This window comes from Erinaceus europaeus, chromosome X (genome assembly GCF_950295315.1).
Source record: "Erinaceus europaeus chromosome X, mEriEur2.1, whole genome shotgun sequence".
Taxonomy (NCBI): domain Eukaryota; kingdom Metazoa; phylum Chordata; class Mammalia; order Eulipotyphla; family Erinaceidae; genus Erinaceus; species Erinaceus europaeus.
In genome coordinates, this window is record NC_080185.1 from 93,695,208 (window position 1) to 93,717,077 (window position 21,870).

At 41.0% G+C, this 21,870-nt stretch overlaps 1 protein-coding gene across 1 annotated transcript in view; it reads left to right on the forward strand.

Moving 5' to 3' along the window:
• The first annotated feature begins 7,104 nt into the window (after positions 1-7,104).
• The window catches only part of NDP (norrin cystine knot growth factor NDP), a 33,555-nt gene continuing 18,789 nt past the window's right edge, over positions 7,105-21,870 (forward strand). The window contains exon 1 of the mRNA XM_007528223.3: positions 7,105-7,423. The gene's annotated coding sequence lies outside the window, so the exon portion shown is untranslated. The remainder of the gene's footprint in view (positions 7,424-21,870) is intronic.

Sequence of the window (21,870 nt, forward strand, 5' to 3'; positions counted from 1 at the left end):
TCATTCCAAAGCAGATTTCCCTTCAGATCAAACTCTGATGTGGCAGAGTTTGGCTTCCTGTGGCACCGTTGTCTGGCTTCATTTTGGAGTCACTTATAATGTGGCAAATACTATTGGTTATCTATCTAATTACCTTTATCCCCTTTCATCACTAAGAACATGACTTTGTTTAGTTTGCCAAAAGCTTCGCAGGGCATGGAGCACTATCATGCTAGGCCAGTCATGACAGTTATTTTCCTTTGCAGAGGTTAGTGTTGGGGTAGAAGTGTGGTCAAGTTTTAACTGATAGGATGCAAGTGGAAGCCCTTAGACTTGGTCTCATGAAAGTATCCTTTTGTATCCCTGCCAAGACAATAGATTCATGTGCTATTTTCTTCCTGACTGGAAAAGGGTAGGCATAAAGCAAGCCCTTCTTTCCATCAGTCTTGACCCCTGAATTTTTGTGTTTCCTAGAGTTCCACTAGCTATGCTATGCCCATGAGTTGCCAGAAGAGAACAGAAGTAAGCAAAGCTGACTATGGTGTACTCAGTGGAAAGACATCGTGTTTTTGACAGCATTATGACTATTTGTACCAATTCCATAACTGTCTACTTACTGAGCATCATAAATTCTGTGCTTAATTTTTTTTCCCATCAGGGTAATCACTGGGGTTTTGGTGCCTATGCAACTCTGGGATTCCTGGTGAATATTTTTTTTTCAGAGAGTTGAGAGAAATATATGTACACATATACATATGTATATGGAGAGAGAAGGAAGGAGACAGAGAGAAGGAGACACACTTGCAGTACTCCACTACTCATTAAACTCCTCCCCCCACCACCACAGGTGGGGACTTGAGTACTTGAACCTGGGTCCTCTGGCATGTACACTCTACTGCATGAACCGGCATCAATGTTGAGCTATCCTATCCAATGATAGAGCCCCTGGGATGAGAACAACATCCAGCAAATAGATAGCACTGCAAGAATGTTTGTGGAATTAATATATGGTTTCATGAAAGTATCCTTTTGTATCCCTGCCAACACACACACACACACACACACACACACACACCTTTGTTCCTCTGCCTCTGCATTCTTTCTCTTCTATAAAGTACGCTTTGTTTCAAAATGTCTTTTCCTTCTTGAGTCTCCTTTTTATCATTTTATTGGGGGGAAGGGTCAATGGTTTGCAGTGCAGTTGTTGACATACTGGTACAATTTCTCATCTCCCCATCATAGGTATCTATAAAACACTCTCACCCCCAATTTTAATGTAGGTCCCCCTTCCCCATCATGCACCAGGACTCATGTGCTAGTAACTCTTTTTTAAAATTTATTTATTTATTCCCTTTTGTTGTCCTTGTTGTTTTATTGTTGTAGTTATTATTATTGTTATGAATGTTGTCGTTGTTGGATAGGACAGAGAGAAATGGAGAGAGGAGGGGAAGACAGAGGGGGAGAGAAAGATAAACACCTGCAGACCTGCTTCACTGCCTGTGAAGCGACTCCCCTGCAGGTGGGGAGCAGGGGGTTTGAACCGGGATCCTTACACGAACCTTGTGCTTTGCGCCACATGCGCTTAACCCGCTGCACTACAGCCCGACTCCCGTGCTAGTAACTCTTAGCCTGGCTCTTCCTCCACCAATCACCATATTCTTCTGGTTCATCTCACAGACTTAGGCCCAGTCAGATGTTTGAATCTTTCCAGAGGTTTATTCTCTGGTTCCCACTCTGTGCCTTCAAAGTTCAGACACAATGGCAATGTTTTGGATGTACCACTCCTGATTTTATTGTGGCTTTGCATTTTTTATGGTCCCAGTAATGTTCTCCATTGCAGGGTCTTCATAAGTAAACATCTCTTTTTCCCCTGTCATGTCAGAAACTGGATGCATGTTCCCCTTTTATTTATATCTCCCATAAGTATATCAGATCACAGCCACAAAGTACTGTTGAATTTCTGTTGGATGGAAATAGAATATACAGTAAATAATTCATAGCCTTTTGGAAACAGCAAAGTCAGAGTTCATCATTTCTACTCCTAATTTTTATGGGGGAATTGATGATTTGCAGTACAGTAGTTGATACATGGATAAAATTTCTCATCTTATCATGCATGATGGGTGTCTGCAAAAACACTCTCACCCACAGTATAAGTCTTTTTCCACTGTCATGTACCAGGACCTGAGAGCCCCTCTCTTCCCACATCTCACCCTGTCCTCCTTCCTCAGAGTCCTTTGCATTGGTGAAACACACCAAACCTGTCCAAGTTTTCCATTGTGTTTCCCCTTTGTTCTTATTTCTTATGTTCTTCCCATGAGTGGGATCATTTTGGCTTATCTCACTTAACATGATTCTTTCAAGCTCCATCCAAGATGATGCAGAGAAGGTGACTTCATCATTCTTATTATCTGAGTAGTATTCACTGTGTTTACATACCACAGCTTTCTTTTTTTTAATATTTATTTATTTCCTTTTTTATTGCCCTTGTTTTTATTGTTTTTGTAATTATTATTGTCGTTGTCCTTGTTGGATAGGACAGAGAGAAATGGAAACAGGAGGGGAAGGCAGAGGGGGAGAGAAGGATAGACACCTACAGACTTGCTTCACCGCTTGTGAAGTGACTATCCTGCAGGTGAGGAGCCGGGGGCTCAAACCAGGATCCTTACGAGGTCCTTGCGCTTTGCGCCACATGCGCTTAACCCGCTGCGCTACTGCCAACTCCCCATACCACAGCTTTCTTAGCCACTCATCTGTCTGAAAGCCAGAGTTCCTATCTGACTTTGGCTTGGTATACCAACCTCTAGGAAATAATCTAACCTTCCAGAATCTTAACTACTCCATTTCTAAAATTGGAGAATAATAGTATCTACCTTATTAGTTTGCTTTCTATATCTCTATAGTAGGAAATAGTTGGCATAAAGCCCAAAAGACAGTAAACAGTCATTAAATACAGTTACTATTAGTAGATATATTTTTTAAAAAATCTATGTCTTCACTCAATAAGAGAGAAAAAGAGAGAAGAACCAGAGCATTATTCTGATTCATACAGTGACTGACTAATCTTGGAAACTCATTTAGGCTATTCCTTACACTCCATTGCTGAGCCACCTTTCTGGTGATTTAAAAGGAATCTTTGAATGGTTAGTATCATACTTATGAGTACAGTATAGATTAGAATTCTCTAAGATAATTATAAAATGTGTCTAGAAGATTTGTGTCTTGAAGACTTTATACACACACATACACCTATTTGTGTTCATATAGATGTGATGTCAAATGCTATTGGCTTTCAATGATCGTCTTGATAATTACTTATATTTACAAGTTATGGCTTTTGTTATATATACACTTAAAAGCTTTCAACTGTTGGAATCCTGGAGTAGAAATTATAGCAGACGGGTACTGAATCTGAAACCGTTTGCTTGTTTGGAAAAGTAACCAGGGGGAAGTAAAAATGCTACATTTCCATTTGCATGTTAATGATGTTAACTTGCCTAACTTTGGAACATGTAATGTTTTAGGTCAGTACTCCTGGTTGCTAACCTCAAAAAACTGTCTAGTTAATTAAAGCAGAAAGGAATTCATTGGCAGGATCTTGGTGAGTGTGATGATGGGAGCAGTTCACAGACTCACCAGGAATGCTGGAAATTCAGAAGCATAAAAATGGTGGTGAACAGAGAAACAGACAAAAAGACCAGACTACAGAGGATTCTGTCATGGATGGACCCTGCATCCCCAAGACAACTGCCAGAACATGGTTGAGCTTTGTTGCCCCCAGTGATGGTTGTTGTAACCTCCAGATTCACAGTTCTAATATAGTCATAGGAAATAACCTCTGAATATCTGCATGATCAAGGGATCACCTTTCCAGCATGACGTATCTGGTCACACAGGCTTGGTCACACCTGACTGTCCAGTTATCTTGAGGAGGGGAGAGGAAACACTTGTTTTCTTTAGTTTTTTATTTTTAATTTGTATTTACTTTACTAGTGATTTAATAATAATTAACAAGATTGTAAGGTAACAGGAGTACAATTCCATACAGTTCTCACCACCAGAATTCTATGTCCCATCCCTTCCACTGGAGACTTCCCTATTCTTTATCCCTCTGGTAGTATGGACCAATTTTTTTTATGGGGTTCAGAAGGTGGAAGGTCTGCCTTCTGTAATTGCTTCCCTGATGAACATAGATATTGGCGGGTCAATCCATACCCCCAGTCTGTTTCTATCCTTCCCTAGTGGGGTAGGGCTCTGGAGAGGAGAGACTCTGGTACACGTTGGTGATGTTGTCTGCCAAGAGAAGTCAGGATGGAACTATGGTAGCATCTGTAACCTGGTGGCTGAAAGGTGACAGGATATAAAGTAAAACAAATTGTTTAATAAACAGGTACTCAAATGTAGGAATAGAGCAGATGAAATTAGGGGTCTTGAGGTAGGAAGAAGCTAGGAAGTCTATTTTAGGTATGTTCCAAGGGGCCTATGGCTTCAGTAATTTTTGCCCTATCCTGATAGCTAACATGCAGGTCGACTAAAATATTGTCTAGGGAGATGATGTCAGAGTTAAGAATAGGGCTAGAAAGCTGGATTTGTGCAGAAAATAGCTCCCAAACATGGAGGTAGGGTTTGTCTACCACTTAACTTAAAATCACCCAAATCTCCAGGGTAATTTTGGATTCTGGGTAACTCCTATAAATACCTGCTAGGGTTTCCTAGAGGGAAAGGGGGAGGGGATATGAAAGAAGGACTATAAATAAAAGGCTCTGGAGTGGCTCTTTGAAGCATTTCCCATCCACCTTATAGACATCTCCTTTTTCAAACTCTTTTCGCTGAGCCCACCTGGGAAATGAGTTGGTTTTTTTTCTTCTCCCATACTGCATAGAGAGGAATTTAAATTTGAAGGAAACCCTCCTTTTTCAACATCATTACTGATGGCGAGTACAATAATCTGTGTGGCACCGTGACCTTTCTAAAAAACCCAGGGTGGTGTGATGAAAAGACTCAGTGTTGCCAGATACCTATTGATAATCTCAGGAAAGGTTTCCTCTGGAGCCCAATGGGCAGAGACACAAGCTCCTTCTTGAAAGGGGCAGCAGATGGTATTCTTTGTCACCCCTGACAGAATAACTGCTGGAGGAAACAGTGGGGCTCCATCTGGGAGAGAGCCCATCTTCTGTGGCCAAGCAGTCAAAGTGTTTGCAATCTTTACACTTTCTTTTTTTTTAATTTATTTTTTTATTTAAGAAAGGATAGATTAACAAAACCATAGGATAGGAGGGATACAACTCCACACAATTCCCACCACCCAATCTCCATATCCCATCCCCTCCCCTGATAGCTTTCCCATTCTCTATCCCTCTGGGAGCATGGACCCAGGGTCGTTGTGGGAGGGCAGATTGTAGAAGGCTGGAAAATTCCATCCAGGAAGAACCACACCTTTTCATATTACTTCGGAGCAGATAGAGTGACTCTGAGAATTCAAAAGCAAAAGATAGCTGGGTGGCATGGTGAACATATGTTGAAAAAAAAAAAGAAAAGATTATTTACTAGGAGAAATGAAAAGGTGCATGGAAATCCAGGTCCACTCTTTGAAAATGTTGATGACCAAAAGTTTTATCCTCCCTCCCAATCTGACCCACAGCACTAGCCAGAAAATGTGTTCATGACTATTTCCATGGCTCTTACTCAGCTACAAGTGATTTCCCCTTTCAGATTATTTCCATTTTTAAGACCCAATTTCCATTTGCTTTTTGATCTTCTCCTTTTAAGACATTTAGCCAATATCATCATCGGCTGAGTGCCAAGTTTTCTTTCAAGGCTTTTGAACTTGTCATTTATGCCTTATCCTTGTCGGTGAATGTTTGTGATTGACTAGCTTCCCAGGTAGATAGTTTTCCTTATGGAGTTAAAAGGTGGAGGTACAGTGGAAATGGAGTGACTGGGGTAAAATCTGTGTGGGAAAGTTTTAATGTGATTATCAATTTCTTTATGAATAATAAATAATGTCATACAGCTGAATGTGACAGTTTCTTGCACCAAACATGGAGTTCCCTAGAGAAATCTCTTTTTAAGCTTTATGGTATATTTGCTCTTCTGTGAAATATGTTTTTATGGTTTCTGTTTATTTCTTTATCAATGTTAAAAGATACTTTGGGACTGGGTCCATCTGACGTTAAAATATTTATCTACTTGAATGGTTCTTTTGTATTGTCCATAGGAAAAAAATGCTTATGATTTTCTGTCTTAATTTTAAGTTTTTATGGGCATGAATTATGAAATACTTCCTTTTGAGTTCCCACAGCTCTTAACAGTCTTATCCAGCTAGTAGACAGACACTCAGCCCACACACATAGCTACCTTTGCCTTTTTTTTTTCCTGTTAGTTGTAATAAGTTGGGTTGGCCTTACCTGCTAGTTTCATACTCATATATCTTAAAAAGTCAAGAACTACATGTTCCCATTTCTAAATCAGGTCTAAGGTTTCCTTTGAATGATGCAGATGAAGGCACTTATTAAAGTGACATGGTGGATTTAATCATGACTATGCTGTTAAAAATCATTTAATGGATGAATAGCTCAGAAAAGGAGAACTCTCACTACCCACACATAGCGCAGCTTTTTTTTTTTTTTTTGCGCTGCCTGTGAAGTAGCTGATTCGCATCTTCTCTCTTACTTCGAATTTCCACTTCATCCCAGTTGCCTGCCAGATCACTAAACAGAATGCCACTATCTTTGTATTTCCCAAACTGTGTCTTTAATGGGAACTGCCCATCTCTCTGTGGTAGCCACATGCTTGCAAAATAATTAAAATCCAAAGTATTATTCCAGTCCATTATTATTTCCATAATAAGAAAGGAAAGGAAAGGAAAGGAAAGGAAAGGAAAGGAAAGGAAAGGAAAGGAAAGGAAAGGAAAGGAAAGGAAAGGAAAGGAAAGGAAAGGAAAGGAAAGGAAAGGAAAGGAAAGGAAAGGAAAGGAAAGGAAAGGAAAGGAAAGGAAAGGAAAAGAAATGGAAAGAAACCTTGTTTGTGCTCTTCTATGCTGTTCCCATCCGCAAGATGCTCCGTGGAAGGAAGCCGAGCGGTGGGCAGCCGTTCTGAGTCCCTGATAAGGAGCGCCTCACATTTCCGTGGCATTCCCATTTGCTAGCGTGCTGCTGCGGCCGCACGCCTGATTGATATATGACTGCAATGGCACTTTTCCATTTGACATTCTCTCTCTCTCTCTCTCTCTCTCTCTCTCTCTCTCTCTCTCTCTCTCTCTCTCTGTCTCTCCCTCTCTCTCCCTGTGTCGCTTAAACAACAGTCCTAACTTTTGTGTGTTGCAAATATAAAAGGCAAGCCATGTGACAGAGGGACAGAAGAACAAAAGCATTTGGAAGTAACAGGACCTCTTTCTAGCTCTCAGAAAAGTCTGAGAAGAAAGGAGCCCTGCGTTTCCCCCAAGGTAAGCAGGAAAATAAGCGCTGAAGGCTTGCCTAGGAAATTGCTTTCCAAACGGAGCGTTTCATCCTCCTCTCAGACAAAGAGACAATGCCACTTAAATTTGCATTAATCTGTAGAATGCTAGCGTTGTTTCTTTCTTTTCTTTCTTTCTTTTTCTTTTTTTAAATGAACAGGGGCTTTGAAGTCGCTGACAGAGCAGGGACGCCTTGCAGAGAGGCTGGGCAATCTCTTCTGGTTTGGTTTCAGAAATTTTATTTTCAAACTCTTTGAGTACTTAGATGTAACTTCTAAATGATTCTGATATTTGACCCTGTGCAAGGAGATTGAGAAGCAGCAACTCTCCGACATGGATTCTAGGAGTCCCAGTATCTTCCCCACCGCTCTCATCCCACTTACAATGGGGGCACTATTAAGGCGGGCAAGTCTGCGAGTTTAAGAGCGCACTGTTTACTTTTATTGCTACTTATGTATGCTGCTGATCTCTTGCCAGGGCTCAGCCGGGGCGCTTAGAATGACTTCAAACAATAGGCAACATTTATTTCTAGCTTTCTGTGTCATGCTTTGCAGAAATCCTTTGCACTCTTCTCCCAAATGTTCAAGGATTTTGCTCCCATGAGCGCAGCAAGGAGCACTGCAGAGAGAGGAGGATGGGTTTACTATATGATTTTGATTGGGCAGAAAGTCCAGGGAAATGCATGCTGATTGCCTTGGCCTTATTGCAAAAAGTTATTTTTAGAAGTCAGCTTGTCTCTGCAGCATGGGCTGATGCTGCAGGATCCAAGTGGTGACGGGGGAAAGATGCTCTCACCAATACAGAGAAGGGAACCTGTAGGAATAACTCCTGCATATACCTGAGGAGTATTTCTAGGCTTCTTTTAAGCTCTTGCAGACAAGCTCTCTCTTTGAATGAACAATTGGGCTGTAGGAGGGCTGGGCATAACTCTTTCTTGGGGGGACGGGAAGTTTGATTGTGTATAGAATGTTAATGACTCAGCGAGCCCAGTAACTGAGGCTCATTGTAATGGAAGAGCACAGATAGACCTGCTTGAAAGAGGTAGACTCCGTTCTCCACTAAGAATCATGTGCAGGAAAGGAAGTTGTTTTGCAAGACAGGAGATCCATGTCCTGTTCTTTGTAATTGTCATTGCTAATAGACTTGGATGCTACAAAACACGTCACTTTTCATTTCCAGAATTAGAGCCTTTCAGTTACAGGGGACTGGCATTAGTTAATTGCTTCACTACATAACATTAAATGCCAGGTGCGTCTGAAAACACAGAAACTCTGAATTGCAGTGGTGACTGTGGGTGCCAACATCCAAATTCAGCAGTGTTCTCAATGTGGTGTTTTGATCAAATTCAGGGTATCTGCTAATCTTTCTCTCAGGAGTTCTTCTGGGAAGTAAAATTTGGAGGCTCTCCTGACCTATCTTTACTGTGTAGTGGGGAGGTAGTTTGTGGAGAGCTTTTCTGATTTTCTCTTAATAACTAGCCTAATGAGTGTTACTGAGTGAAAATCATATTTTTGAATGAGTTAATTTACAACATAGAGATTCTCACCATTTGGCAAAGCATGTCAAGGTACCATGGAGTGTATTGCCATACAATTTTATGGTACTATTTTTAATCAATGCTGTTAAAGAAACATTTAGCTAAGCCAAAAGAATTGTTTAAACTATCATGCAGGTAATCAGATGAGAGCAGGAGTGCTCAGACTCAAAACATAGTGCACTGTATCATTTATTTCAAAATACATTCTGGTTCAGGTAAAAGCAGAACTGGCTGAAGTCTTCTTGATGACTGTGTACCAAGCAGCTGACCCCCCACGGATGGAAACATGCCTATTGAGCTTTCAATTGTAATTCCAGTACCAATGACACTGCCAAGGGAGAAATAAATCGTTTGTCAATACATTTAACAATTCCCAACTCATTTATTTTCTTGGGCCCTTAAAGAATGTGTTGAGTTTCTTAGAAGTATAGATACTAATAGTGGCTGGAATTTTTTACTATATTTTCAGAACTCACAATTCAAGCATTATTATTCTTCCTGGTTAATTGTTCATTTCTTTGTTCTTATAATAAAGTATGCTAATTCTGGTGAGTTCAAAGGTGAAGAAGATTGTATCTCACACACTAATTTTCAGTTTGTGTGCTACCTCCAGTTAGAGTTAGGAAATTAAATGAATTATTATTTTACTGAGGTGTTTTAAAATATATTCTATTTATTTGTTTCAGATAGGGACAGGCAGAAATTTAGAGAGAAAGGGAAGAGGGAGAGAAATACCTGCAGCACTGTTTTACCACTCCTGAAGCTTGTTTCCTGCAGGTGGAGACTGGGGCATTGAACCTGGTCCCAAATTAAATGAATTATGCTCAAAGATAAACTGATCAATGACTTCTTTGTTAAGGAGCTATTGAAAATTCCTGTTGATGTATATATTTTCTAAAAGTGATTGTGTCTTATCGATGGAGATCCTTACCATTTATAGGACTATTGGGTTCCTCTTATTCCTTTATCACTGGATCTTGCTTTTCACATCAATCACAGCTGACTTGGTCCAGATCTTTTCCACCTGGAGAAAAGAAGGCTGGGAAGGGGACAATGGATCCTTTCTATGCTCCCTTGAGCACCCTTTGGAAAGGACTATGTGCTTGCTGCCTCTATTCAGGATGTCTGTGACTCATTTACTCAGCAGCTGACATCAAAGGACACTTGATGAATCATTGAATTAGAAAATTGAACAGAGGAAGATGCAGTCACTATCTTTCCTCATTTACTTGCCCCACCCCCAGAACAGAAACTGATGATGATTTCTGGGACTCCCCTAAATTCAAGAGGCCCCTGGGTTGATGTTGCAAGAAGTTATTCCCCAAACCCAGGTCTCTGAGAACCACACACAATGTTGGTTTCAAATAATTCCATCTCTCATTGTCTATTGTTGGTCGATTGCTGGAGAACAAAAACTCTGAAGACAGCACAACCAGGGCCCTTGACTTTGTCTTTACCAGAAGATTATCCTCAGGGTTGGGTTAAAATGCCACTGACTTCTCAGAATACCTGACTCACCCTAGCTGGCCCTTGGCTTCTTGGTCAGTGGCCTTTGAGCCCATCTTCACTTCTTCCCCTGACTGTGGGTTACAGCTACTGTGTTCAGAGAGGAGGTTGAGCCAATGAGAGCAGAAGGGATGGAGAGCCAGGTGGAAGGATTGAGAAGCACTTAGAGCAGAGGAGGAAGCAGGGCTGGTGAGCTCCAGGGCCCAGATCTCTGTGACCTGTCTCACTGTGATCAGCTGTCATTTCCTCTTCATGTATAACACTGTAGAACATATTAAAATTTCTCTGGGATGGTATGTTTGGAATTCTTCTGATGCCCCACCTCACCAACTTACCCAGACATTAAAAGCAAGGTTGTAAGCCTTTGAACAGCTGGCAGGCTATATATTTCCCCTCTCTTTCTTTTTACATAATCTAATTCCAAAGAGAATCCAGCTAGACTGGCAGTGCCATGTCTGGGTACTTGTTTCCTCTAAGTCCTTCCTCCATTACCTCCTCTCCCCTACCTGGAGTCATCCTGGGTGGCATGTGGCTTTTCTTTTCTTTTGCTCTCTACCACTCCCACCCCGCCCCTTTTCCCCTTCGCTTCAGCTCCTTCCATTGTGAGCTTGCTCTTTGCCCTGCCTGTTTTCCAGACAGTCTGGGTCCTGGCCCGTCCGGGGACAGCAGCCCACGAGGTCTCCCCAGCTCCATAGTATTCCCAGGATGTCACTTTTGGCAATCATTCTACTGGGTTCATAGGACTGGGGGGGGTGGTTTTGCTTTCTAGAGTCCTGCCCCTGAACCCACTCTCAGAGAACAGTGGCCACGTGGCTTTTGCTGCCCTTTAGGCTGCTGAGAGCTAGGCTGAAGTGAGCTGGATTGGCAAGGACCAGCATACCATCAGAGTGACCCGCACATCCTTGGCAAAAGGGGCTGGGTGGGGGGTGGGAGAGCTATGGGAATGCCTGGATGCACTTCAGCCTACATTAAGAGAAATGTGGCTATTCTGCTTCCAGGGAGAGACAAGGGATTTGAAACAAAGCTCCCTGGGTCTTTGGGCTCGCTCCCCCCTCCTTTCTCCACCCTTCCCACACTCTTCTTTTCCCAAGAAGAAAGGGACAGGACTTTTAATTTGCCAACTTGGACCTGAATGTCCTTATAAAACCCATTTGGTGAAAGGGAGAGGGGAGAAATGGGCTTTGGGTTGAGCCTATCTAAAAAACGCAATGGGGCTGGGGAGTTGGGGTCGGCTTTTTCCTCCCTCATCTAAAAGGCAGAACAACAGATTGGTTTATGAGTTGCAAATGGAAGGAACTGGACTTCTCAATTAGGCAGTCACATTTAAAAGCCTCGTGTAACCCCCACTGTGCAGCATCTTTAAAAGATGCTGCTAATGTCCCTGAGACCGAAAGGTATTAAAGAGCAATCTACAATGCCGCTTCCTATTCCTTTTCTTCTCCAGGGGGTTTTGCTAGTCTTTTCTGAATTAGCTAAAGTTCATTAAAAGACCCAAAAGGAAAAATTTAACACAGCTGAATTAAAATGAGTCTTTCCCTATTAGCCTGACAAGAAAGAGGGTGGGGAGAAAGAAAGGAAAGAAAAGAAAGAGAAGAAAGAACCAGCTCCCCTTCTCTGCCACTTCTTCGGTTTTAAAATGAATTATTCCATACAAGTCCCTAGGCTAGAAGATCTATTTAAAGATGCCTGGCAGCTTGATGGGTGAGAGTAAAAATACAACCACTCTTTTGTCCATCAAAGGTTTTCTTTGGGAGGACATTAAGACCATTCTTATTTTCCTGTCTGCCCCTGCCAGTGGCAACATACCAGTTAGTAGTATCCACTCCTCACCCATTAGATCAGCAGTCTTGAACTTCTATGTTTGATTTCAGGAGAAAATAAAGGTGGGATATCCTTCTGTGTAGGATAGGAGTGGGAGGAGAGATTGGTACTGAGAGGGGTACTAGCTTGACTGTGCAGGTTACGTGGTATGAATTCATACACTCATACATCTGAATTTTTTGAGGAAGATTATATTTACGGTATTTCTTCTGACATCAACTGCCCTCATCATGTGTACAGCCCCCCCCGCCCCCTTCTCAGGCAATAGTTTGCTTGGTGTCATTCATATTTGTTGCCCTCACCCTTAGAGGTGCTCAGAGTCTGGCAGGTGAGTATATATTGTTTATACTTACACCCCCAGACCCATTTCAAGTATCAGAATGTACCTTCCAAAATGGCATTCACAATCTGGAACAACTATTTTATTGTCATGTAGAACGCTAACTCAGAAATTCAAGGAATGGGTAAGTTCAATTGGCAATTTATCCCCCAATACTTATAATCAGACAGTCATTCAATTGGAGTCCATTTCAAAATCTAGACATAGACATCAACTAGTAGTTTATTTATTTATCAGGTTATTTCAATTTTATTTATTTTATATGATAGAAAGAGAGAAATTAAGGAAAGAGAGGGAGAGGGGAACAGAGGGACACCTGCTGCTTCACTGCAGGTGGAAACTGGGGGGTTGAACCCAGGCCCTTGTGCATGTTAACATGTGCACCACCACCTGGCCCCCTAGTAGTAGATTTCACTTTAGTTCTGTAAGATTTGTGGTAAATATGTTTTTTTCTTTATGATTAACCAAGAATTTTGCAGACACTTTTCTCTCTTCAAAGGCTTGGCTCAGTCCTCATTTGTTCTTTAAAAACGAAAGGGCAAAAGATTAATACATTCAAGTAAGTTGATGCACTGTTACAAAGTTCTCAGGGGCGATATCTCAACAGTGTCACAAAGCAACAATAGCCTTAAACACGATGTCCTCTTCCATCAATAGAGAATAAAAATAGAAAGAGAGAAGTCCTTGGGAGAAGTAACAAAAGGGAAAGAGAAAGAATTATTTTTGATGTTTAAAATGTGCCAAAGCAAATTTTCAAATAACACAGTTCTAGAAAGGGAAATATACCTTAATTTCACCTACACCCTCCCAGGAAGAGGGCCTTGCATTTTGAAGTTGGCTTCTTTGCTTGACATTTAAAAAGGTTAACTTTTCAAATGAAAAAAAAAATATATATATATATCCCATCTTCAGCTCTAAGGATAGGCACACGCATCCCTAGTATGAAAATGAAGAAGCAAAGAAATATAAACCTTAATGTCCAGTTTTTCTTGAAAGCACCAGGTGATATTTTAGGGTTTGATACATTTCTGTCATCCCATCCAAATTATGGAAAATTAATTCTTTTCAGAATTTAAAATTTCCTTTGGAAAATAAAAAGTCACACAGAGGAACCAATGATCCAAGGATATAATTGTAGTGTAGGTGGGTTAAGCAAAGCAAAACTCAAAAAGAAAAATAGCGGCCCCCTAAATTCAGGTTTATTAGAAATAAAGGAGAACAGTTTTATGTGAACCTATTTTGACAAATATTTGTGTCCACAAGTATTCTAGATTCCAGCAGGATTGAATCCAATATTCAAATTCAACCATTGGACAGAAAAGGTGAATTGAATGAGAAATGGAAAGACTGGGTTGCTTCTATTACTTATGTCTCATTTCTAACTGAGGGCTTTAAATGGAATTACTACCCACTAATCAAAAATTTTGCTCCCAGTCTGCCTCTCTCTTTCCCAGAGGGATAGAGAATGGGAAAGCTATCAGGGGAGGGGAGGGGATATGGAGATTGGGTGGTGGGAATTGTGTGGAGTTGTACCCCTCCTATCCTATGGTTTTGTTAATTTATCCTTTCCTAAATAAAAAATAAATTTAAAAAAATTTGCTGTGGGAGAGGAGATTCAAATGTAGTTTGGGCAACACCTTTCTGGACACTGAAGAAAAGCCAGCAACCCTGAGTTGACATTGGTCACTTATCCTTTCCTAAAGCCAGTCTTGTATTAGAAGTCTTAGGATAGAGCAGACGTCATACCAGCACCAAGGTCCTTAGTATACCTGGCCACCTTTCCCACAAGCTGAGTACAGATTCTATGTTTGGGGGGGGTCGGGCAGTAGTGCAGCAGGTTAAACACACATGGTGCTAAGCACAAGGACCAGCTTAAAGATTCCGGTTCCAGACTCCGCCTCCCCACCTGCAGGGGTGTCGCTTCACAAGCTGGGAAGCAGGTCTGTAGGAGTCTTTTTCTGTCCCTCTCTTGTCCTCTCCTCCTCTCTTGATCTCTCTCTGTCCTATCCAACAACAATGATAACAATAACGATGGCAACAACAAGGGCAACAAAAGAGAAAAAATAGCCTCCAGGAGCAGTGGATTCATAGTGCAAGCACTGAGCCCCAGCAATAACCCTGGAGGCAAAAAAAAATCTATGTTTGGATCAATACGAATTCCCTGGGTTGGGTATTTCAGAGACCCTCTGCTTTCTTTCTGAAGGACCTTAGACAAAAGGGAGTAGCAAAAGGTAGCTCATTCTTCACATGAGATGACCTTCCAGTGAGGAAGTAGATAAAATTAAAGGAAACTCCTTTCTGAATTTGTGCCACTTGAAGTCATCAAAAGGACTGTTGCAGATTCTGAATATCAGACATAATTCTCTTTCCTTGTCTTCTGTACTTCTTCTATAATCTCCTCGCTCCTTTACTTTTTTGTCCTTTTTTTTAAAAATGTATTTATTTATTTATTCCCTTTCATTGCCCTTGTTGTTTTTATTGTTGTAGTTATTATTGCTGTCGTCATTGTTGGATAGGACAGAGAGAAATGGAGAGAGGAGGGGAAGACAGAGAGGAAGAGAGAAAGAGAAGACACCTGCAGACCTGCTTCACCACTTGTTAAGCAACTCCCCTGCAGGTGGGGAGCCTGGGGTTCAAACCTGTATCCTTACACTGTTCCTTGCTCTTCTTGCCAAGTGCACTTAACCTGCTGTGCTACTGCCTGACTCCCTACTTTTAAAATTCCTTATTGATGGAAGGATGGATGCCAGCAGGATTGAATCCAATATTCAAATCCAACTATTGGACAGAAAAGGTGGATTGAATGAGAAATGGAAAGACTGGGCGGCTTCTATTATTCATGCCTCATTTCTAACTTTTGTTGATTTGTAGTGCCTCACCATATCAGTCACAGCTTTTAGTGGGTTAGTTAGATTTATAGAAATAATTCAATCCCCAGAGAAAAAGACTTGAGTAGATGTTCATGTATGTCTTGAATAATCAGATTTGGTCATACCTAATTTGTGCAAGGTTTGTGTTCTAAAAAAAGTCAACAAGGGGGTCTGATGGTGGCTCACCCCATAGGTCACACATTTCCATACATGTTACCCCGTGGTCCCTACCTGCAGGAAGAGAATCCTCATGATTGGTGGGGTAGTGTTATAGGTATCTTTCTTTCTGCCTGTTTCTTTCTCCCTCTCCATCTCTATCTCTCACCCTCTACATAAATAAATAGAGAAAGGAAGGAGAAAGAAAGAAGGAAGGAAGGAACGAACGAACGAAGGAAAGAAGGAAGGAAGGAAGGAAGGAAGGAAGGAAGGAAGGAATGAAGGGAGGGAAGGAGGGAGGGAGAATGGACATAGGAAACTTTGGAGTCCCTGGAGAGCCTTAGCGATAACCCTAGTGGCAAAAATAAAGATGATGATAAATAAATAAATAAATAAAAATTGAGAAGATGACACTTCTATTCAATGTTCCTTTTCTACCTCGAATCAGAATGCCACCAATGACCCCACTAGGGCATGGGGGTCTGTGACTCAAACTTAGTTTAGGAGTAAGGGTCATTTACAGGAAAGGTGAAACATGGCTGAGCTCCAGACACTGCAGCCATCACTGCCATCATCATCATCATCATTATCATCATCATCATCATCAAATTGAAAACAGTTTAATTCTGGCATAAAGTGACTACTAATACCCTTTGTCATCTCCTCATTTGGTGAATATTAGAGATAAACACTATGCATTTCAAGATAGCTCTAAAATATATAGGTTAGGGGGCCAGTCGGTGATGCATCTGGTTAAGTGCACATAATACAAAGCACAGGGACAAGTGCAAGGATCCTAGTTCGAGCCCCCAGACCCCAACCTGCAGGAGAGTCGTTTCACAGGTAGTAAAGCAGGTCTGCAGGTGTCTATATTCCCCCCTCTCTATCTTCCCTCCTCTCTCAGCTTCTCGCTGTCCTATCCAACAATAGCAACAACAAAAATGGAAAACATTGCTGCTAGGAGCAGTGGATTCATAGTGCAAGCACTGAGCCACAGCAATAACCCTGGAGGCAAAAAAAGTTGGTTAAGTGTGTCTGTTAAATATTAAATTATAAATATGAAATAATATACTGAAACATGTTAAATATTCTTTCAAACTGCTTCCTATTATTAATAGCATATTACTAATTAACAAAAATATTTGGTAAACTGCAAGCACTGAGTCAATTGGCTATTAAGCACCTTTTTTGTTTTGTTTAATTTTTAATTTCAAACCACCAGTATGACTCAACAAGGGGCAAATGTTTATAGTTCAGTTTTTAGTATTGGCCTGGAACATTAGAAATTGTTAGGATTTTTCCACAATCATTAACTTCTTTAGTAAGGAAGGAACTCTTTTAGTAGGATTCCTTTGTGGTTATATGTAGCCCAAAGTAGGAGTTGATCTCTGAAAAGCCTGGACATCATTGTAGGATGTTAACCTGGTATGACCGGTGCTTTGCCATGTGCAAGGAGGACAGCCCTGGTACCGCAAGAGGTCACTCATAGCACCAGGGAAGCTCCATGGTTGATAGAGTGGTACTGCGAAGTACCGCCCCTCTCTGTCTTCCTCTTCCCTTCTGAATAAAAAAGAATGAATGGGAAAAAAAAATGAACAAGACCATAGAAGTTTCTAGACTATTCCATTCATTTCTATAGATGGGGAAACTGTGTCCCAGCTCAGAGAAGATAACTGACTTGCTCAAGATCACACAGCCAGTGAGAGAAAGGCAAGGTTTGGAGTCTGAGATTCCTAAGACCAGTGTTCTGCAAGAGCAAGCAACATTGATGCTCGGCACACTAATATAGTCTTAGAGAGCGAGACTATAGGTGGTCAGGAGTTCAGGCAACAATAGGAAGTTCCTCTGTATTTCCTTAACTTTTAAGATTTTTAGAAATATTAAGACTCAATCACTCAAGGTTAAGTCCTCCCATACCAGTCCCTGGCCCAAACAATAAAATTATTCAAGCTGAAGTCCTACACAAGGGGCGGGGGGGACCTAAAAATTGGCTCATCCTCAGAAATTACTTCAATTCCTGGTCCTTTTTTTGCAGTGTTATGTTTCTCTCTTTCTTTTCTTCCTTTCCTTCTTTCCTTCTTTCTTTCTTTTTTTTTTTTTATTGCCAGCAGGGTTACTGTTGGGGCTATGCTCAGTACTATGAATCTACTGCTCCAGTGGCCCTGACACCCATCCCCCCTTTTTTTGCATTCTATTTTATTTACTAGGACAGAGACAAACTGAGGGGCAAGAGGAAAATAGGGAGAGAGAAACATTGACACCTGCAGACCTGCTTCATCACTGGTGAAGCAACCCCTCTGCAGGTGAGGAGCCATGCCTGGAGCCCTGGTCTTTGCACATGATAATACATGAACTTTTTAAAGAATTTTTTAAAATCTTTATTTATTTATTTTGAGTAGAGACAGAGAGAAATTGTAAGGGGAGGGAGAAAGAGTGCTGAAGAGAGACAGAGAGGCACCTGCAGACCTGCATCACCACTTGTGAAGCTTTCCCCCTTCAGGTGGGGACCAGGGGCTTGAACTCAGATCCTTGCGCACTGTAGTATGTGTGCATAACCAGGTGTGCCACCGCCTGGCCCCGATAATATATGAGCTTAACCTGGTACGCCACTCCTGGCCTGTGCAGTGTTATTTCAACATTGTGATCTATTGCTTTTTTCCTAAGCTTTATTTCTCCATCCCTTTTGCTTCTCCTATTTTTTCCCCTTTTGCATCACCACTGATGTTGAGCTTGGTTACACTTGACTTGTAATACGGGTTGGGAGAATACAGAATTATATCACAGACAAGAGGACTGTTGTTTAGTCACAAGGATGTCATCTTCTTTTTCCTAATATGCTACTGTGAAGGCAGGCATTTTCTCACATACTGTTGAACAGACACTGGGAGATGACAGAGACAGGAGTCACTCCTTCCTGATGACTCTGTGGTTGTCTACCCTTGGAGATATTGGAGGCTGGCAGGCTGTGTCTAAGGTCAGGATTAGTATTGTTTGCTTCTGGGTCACCCCAAGCTTGGCTTCTTGGCTTCTACTGATATGCTTCCAAATAGGAATAACATCATAAACCTTTCATTGTGCACATGAGATGTTTTAGCAAAACCCAACATGCTATTCACAGCGTATAAATTAATTACTTTGGGAAGAGGCATCTGACCTATCCTCTAAGGCCTTTAACTGGATCCAACTGGAATTCTGTGTGCTTCTGAGGAGGAGTTACTAAGCACTTCACACTCTCTGATTAGACTCAGAAGTTCTTGCTTCTCTAATCCTATTTTTCTTTGTCACCTGGTAGCCAGCTTTCTTCCACATTCACATCTTGGATTTTCCTTTTATCGGTCCTTTTGAGAAAGACTCTGTTCCATTTTTTACCTTATTCGTTAATAAAATTATTTCAAACTATAGTAAATATCAAATTATTCTGTTACACTGACATCATTCCAAAGTCATTTTATCTACTTAACTTGATCTTCTTTGAAATGATGCAATGCATGCTGGATACAAATTAGACATTAACGGAATTAATTGAGAAGCTAAAAAATATTACCCCGGGAAACAACAAGCTAAGACTATGCTTGTGGATACAATGAGCAGAAAAAGGTACCTGTTTTCTCCAGTGACTAGGTGTTTAATAAATATGGTTCAGGAGGGGCTCGGCGGTAGCACAACGGGTTAAGCACACAGTGGCGCAAAGTTCAGGGACCGGCTAAGGATCCCAATTCAAGCCCCTGGTTCCCCACCTGCAGGGGAGTCGCTTCGCAGGTGGCGAAGCAGGTCTGTAGGTGTCTGTCTTTCTCTCCCCCTCTTTGTCTTCCCCTCCTCTCTCCATTTCTCTCTGTCCTATCCAACAACGACAACAGCAATGACAACAATAATAATAACAACAATGATAAACAACAAAAGCAACAAAAAGAGAAAAATAGCCTCCGGGAGCAGTAGATTTGTAGTGCAGGCAATGAGTCCCAGGGATAACCCTGAAGGAAAAAAAAAAAGAAAAGAAAGAAAGAAAGAAAGAAAGAAAAGAAATATGATTCAGGTAAACATATAAAATGTAGTGATAGGTGGCCAGGGAGGTGGCTTAGAGGACAGAACACATGACTTGAATGTGTGAGACCCTGGGTTTCAGACACTGTGTGGAGGAACTATGATCTCTTTCTCTTTTTCCCCGTTCTCTCTCTCTCTCTCTCTCTCTCTCTCTCTCTCTCTCTCGATAAACTAAAAAGGGTTGGGGAGTCACACCTGTCTGCATACATTAGTACTGAACTCTGTAGTCCAGAAAGGAAGGTTTGGATACTGAAGCACAACCCTCCTTTGCCTGTCAAACAGGGCAAGGATAAGGCCATTCTTGGCACATGCCACTTGTCTTTAGCTTGTTGTTGGACTAGCTTGTGAAACCAGCACTTTATGCTCTTTCAAGCAGAAGGTCATCCCAAGAGTGAATTGATCTGGACACAGCACCATCTCTGACCCAAGAGGTTGGCCCACTGTAAGCTCTGTTATATTATTTTGTTGAGAATGACAGGTGGGGAAATCTGGGCACCAGTTGTTCTTTTCCACTGGTATCCGTTGGAGGGTAGCTCCAAAGTCGGGCACGCCGACCTACGTGCTTCTCCTGCTGGGAGAGGCTCCACAGTAGAGCTATTAAAATGTGCGATCTGTACAACAGCCAAGTCCATATCTCAGAGATAGTACCAGAACACAAGGAAACTCTGGGACTGCTGAATTCAACAAGAGTCTCTTTTTTAAATCTGCCAGTGGCTGGACCCAGGCAGCATTTGATTTGATGTTACATAGTTTCAAAATGTGAAAGCTGAGTGTGATTTTTAAAAAATATTTATTTTATTTATTTATTCTCTTTGTTGCCCTTGTTTTATTGTTGTAGTTATTATTATTGTCGTCGTTGTTGGATAGGACAGAGAGAAATGGAGAGAGGAGGGGAAGACAGAGGGGGAGAGAAAGACAGACACCTGCAGACCTGCTTCACTGCCTGTGAAGCGACTCCCCTGCAGGTGGGGAGCCGGGGGCTAGAACCGGGATCTTTATGCTAGTCCTTGCGCTTTGCGCCACCTGCACTTAACCCGCTGTGCTACCGCCTGACTCCCGAGTGTGATTAATTTAACTTTGAGAAAAACGACAAAAGCCTCAAAAAGCAGGCTGCCATGAAATGGGGGATCTCAAATGATACAAATACCTTTTATTCTTGACTTTCTTCTTTGTGAGCATTTCCCACCACACTCAGCATGTTCTTGCCATTGTGCACTAACACAGTGCTAAGACAACTTCACTTAGTACCAGTCTTTTACTGAGCATTATGTTCATATCTTCAATAACACAATGGCCTTGGTTTGCCCAATTTGAACATGTAAGACAAAAAAATTCCAATGTTAAAATGTAAGAATCTTAACCTTTTTGCTTTGAGGATTTGTTTGCTGAGGTCTGTGACGTATTTACTTTGTTGCTTGAACGCTAATTTCAGAATATCATAAATGCATTTAATATTAAAACTGAGCAAAAACTGCTATGCTTTGTATGTTGACATGAACTTTTTTTAAAGATGGTCAAACAGATTTTTATTTTATTGTTCTTTTTTTTTTTTTGCTACAGTATTGTTCATGTTTTCCTTATAGGAATCTTTTTTTAAAAAATGTCTTTATTGGGGGAGTAATGGTTTACAGTTGATAGTAAAATACAATAGTTTGTACATGTGTAACATTTCCCAGTTTTCCACATAACGATTCAACCCCTACTATGTCCTCCTTTGCCATCATGATCCAGGACCTGAACCCCCACCTCAACCCCAGGGTCTTTTCTTTGATGCACCAAAGTCCAAAGTTCTGCTTAGTGTTTTCCCTTATGAACATATTATTATTATTATTATTATTATTGCAACATTTTGGATAGCATTTTTTAAATTCTTTTTTTTCTTTAATAATATTTCCGGGTTCCATTTACCTTTACAAAGAAAAACAAGTAATAAACTTATCTTTTGTGTGACACTGATTTTCTTAATTACTAAAAATCCATATCAATGTCCACACAAAGTATTTTATACATTTTTGGAGAAAAATGAACTGTTATTTTAATTTTGGATACTTCTACTAGATGATAGTATTGCATAAGAACAACCTGGAGGAGTATTTGACTAGGAAAAAAACTTAGCATGTCTTTGCTTATTTATAAGGAATGAAAATATAATGCCAGAGAAATA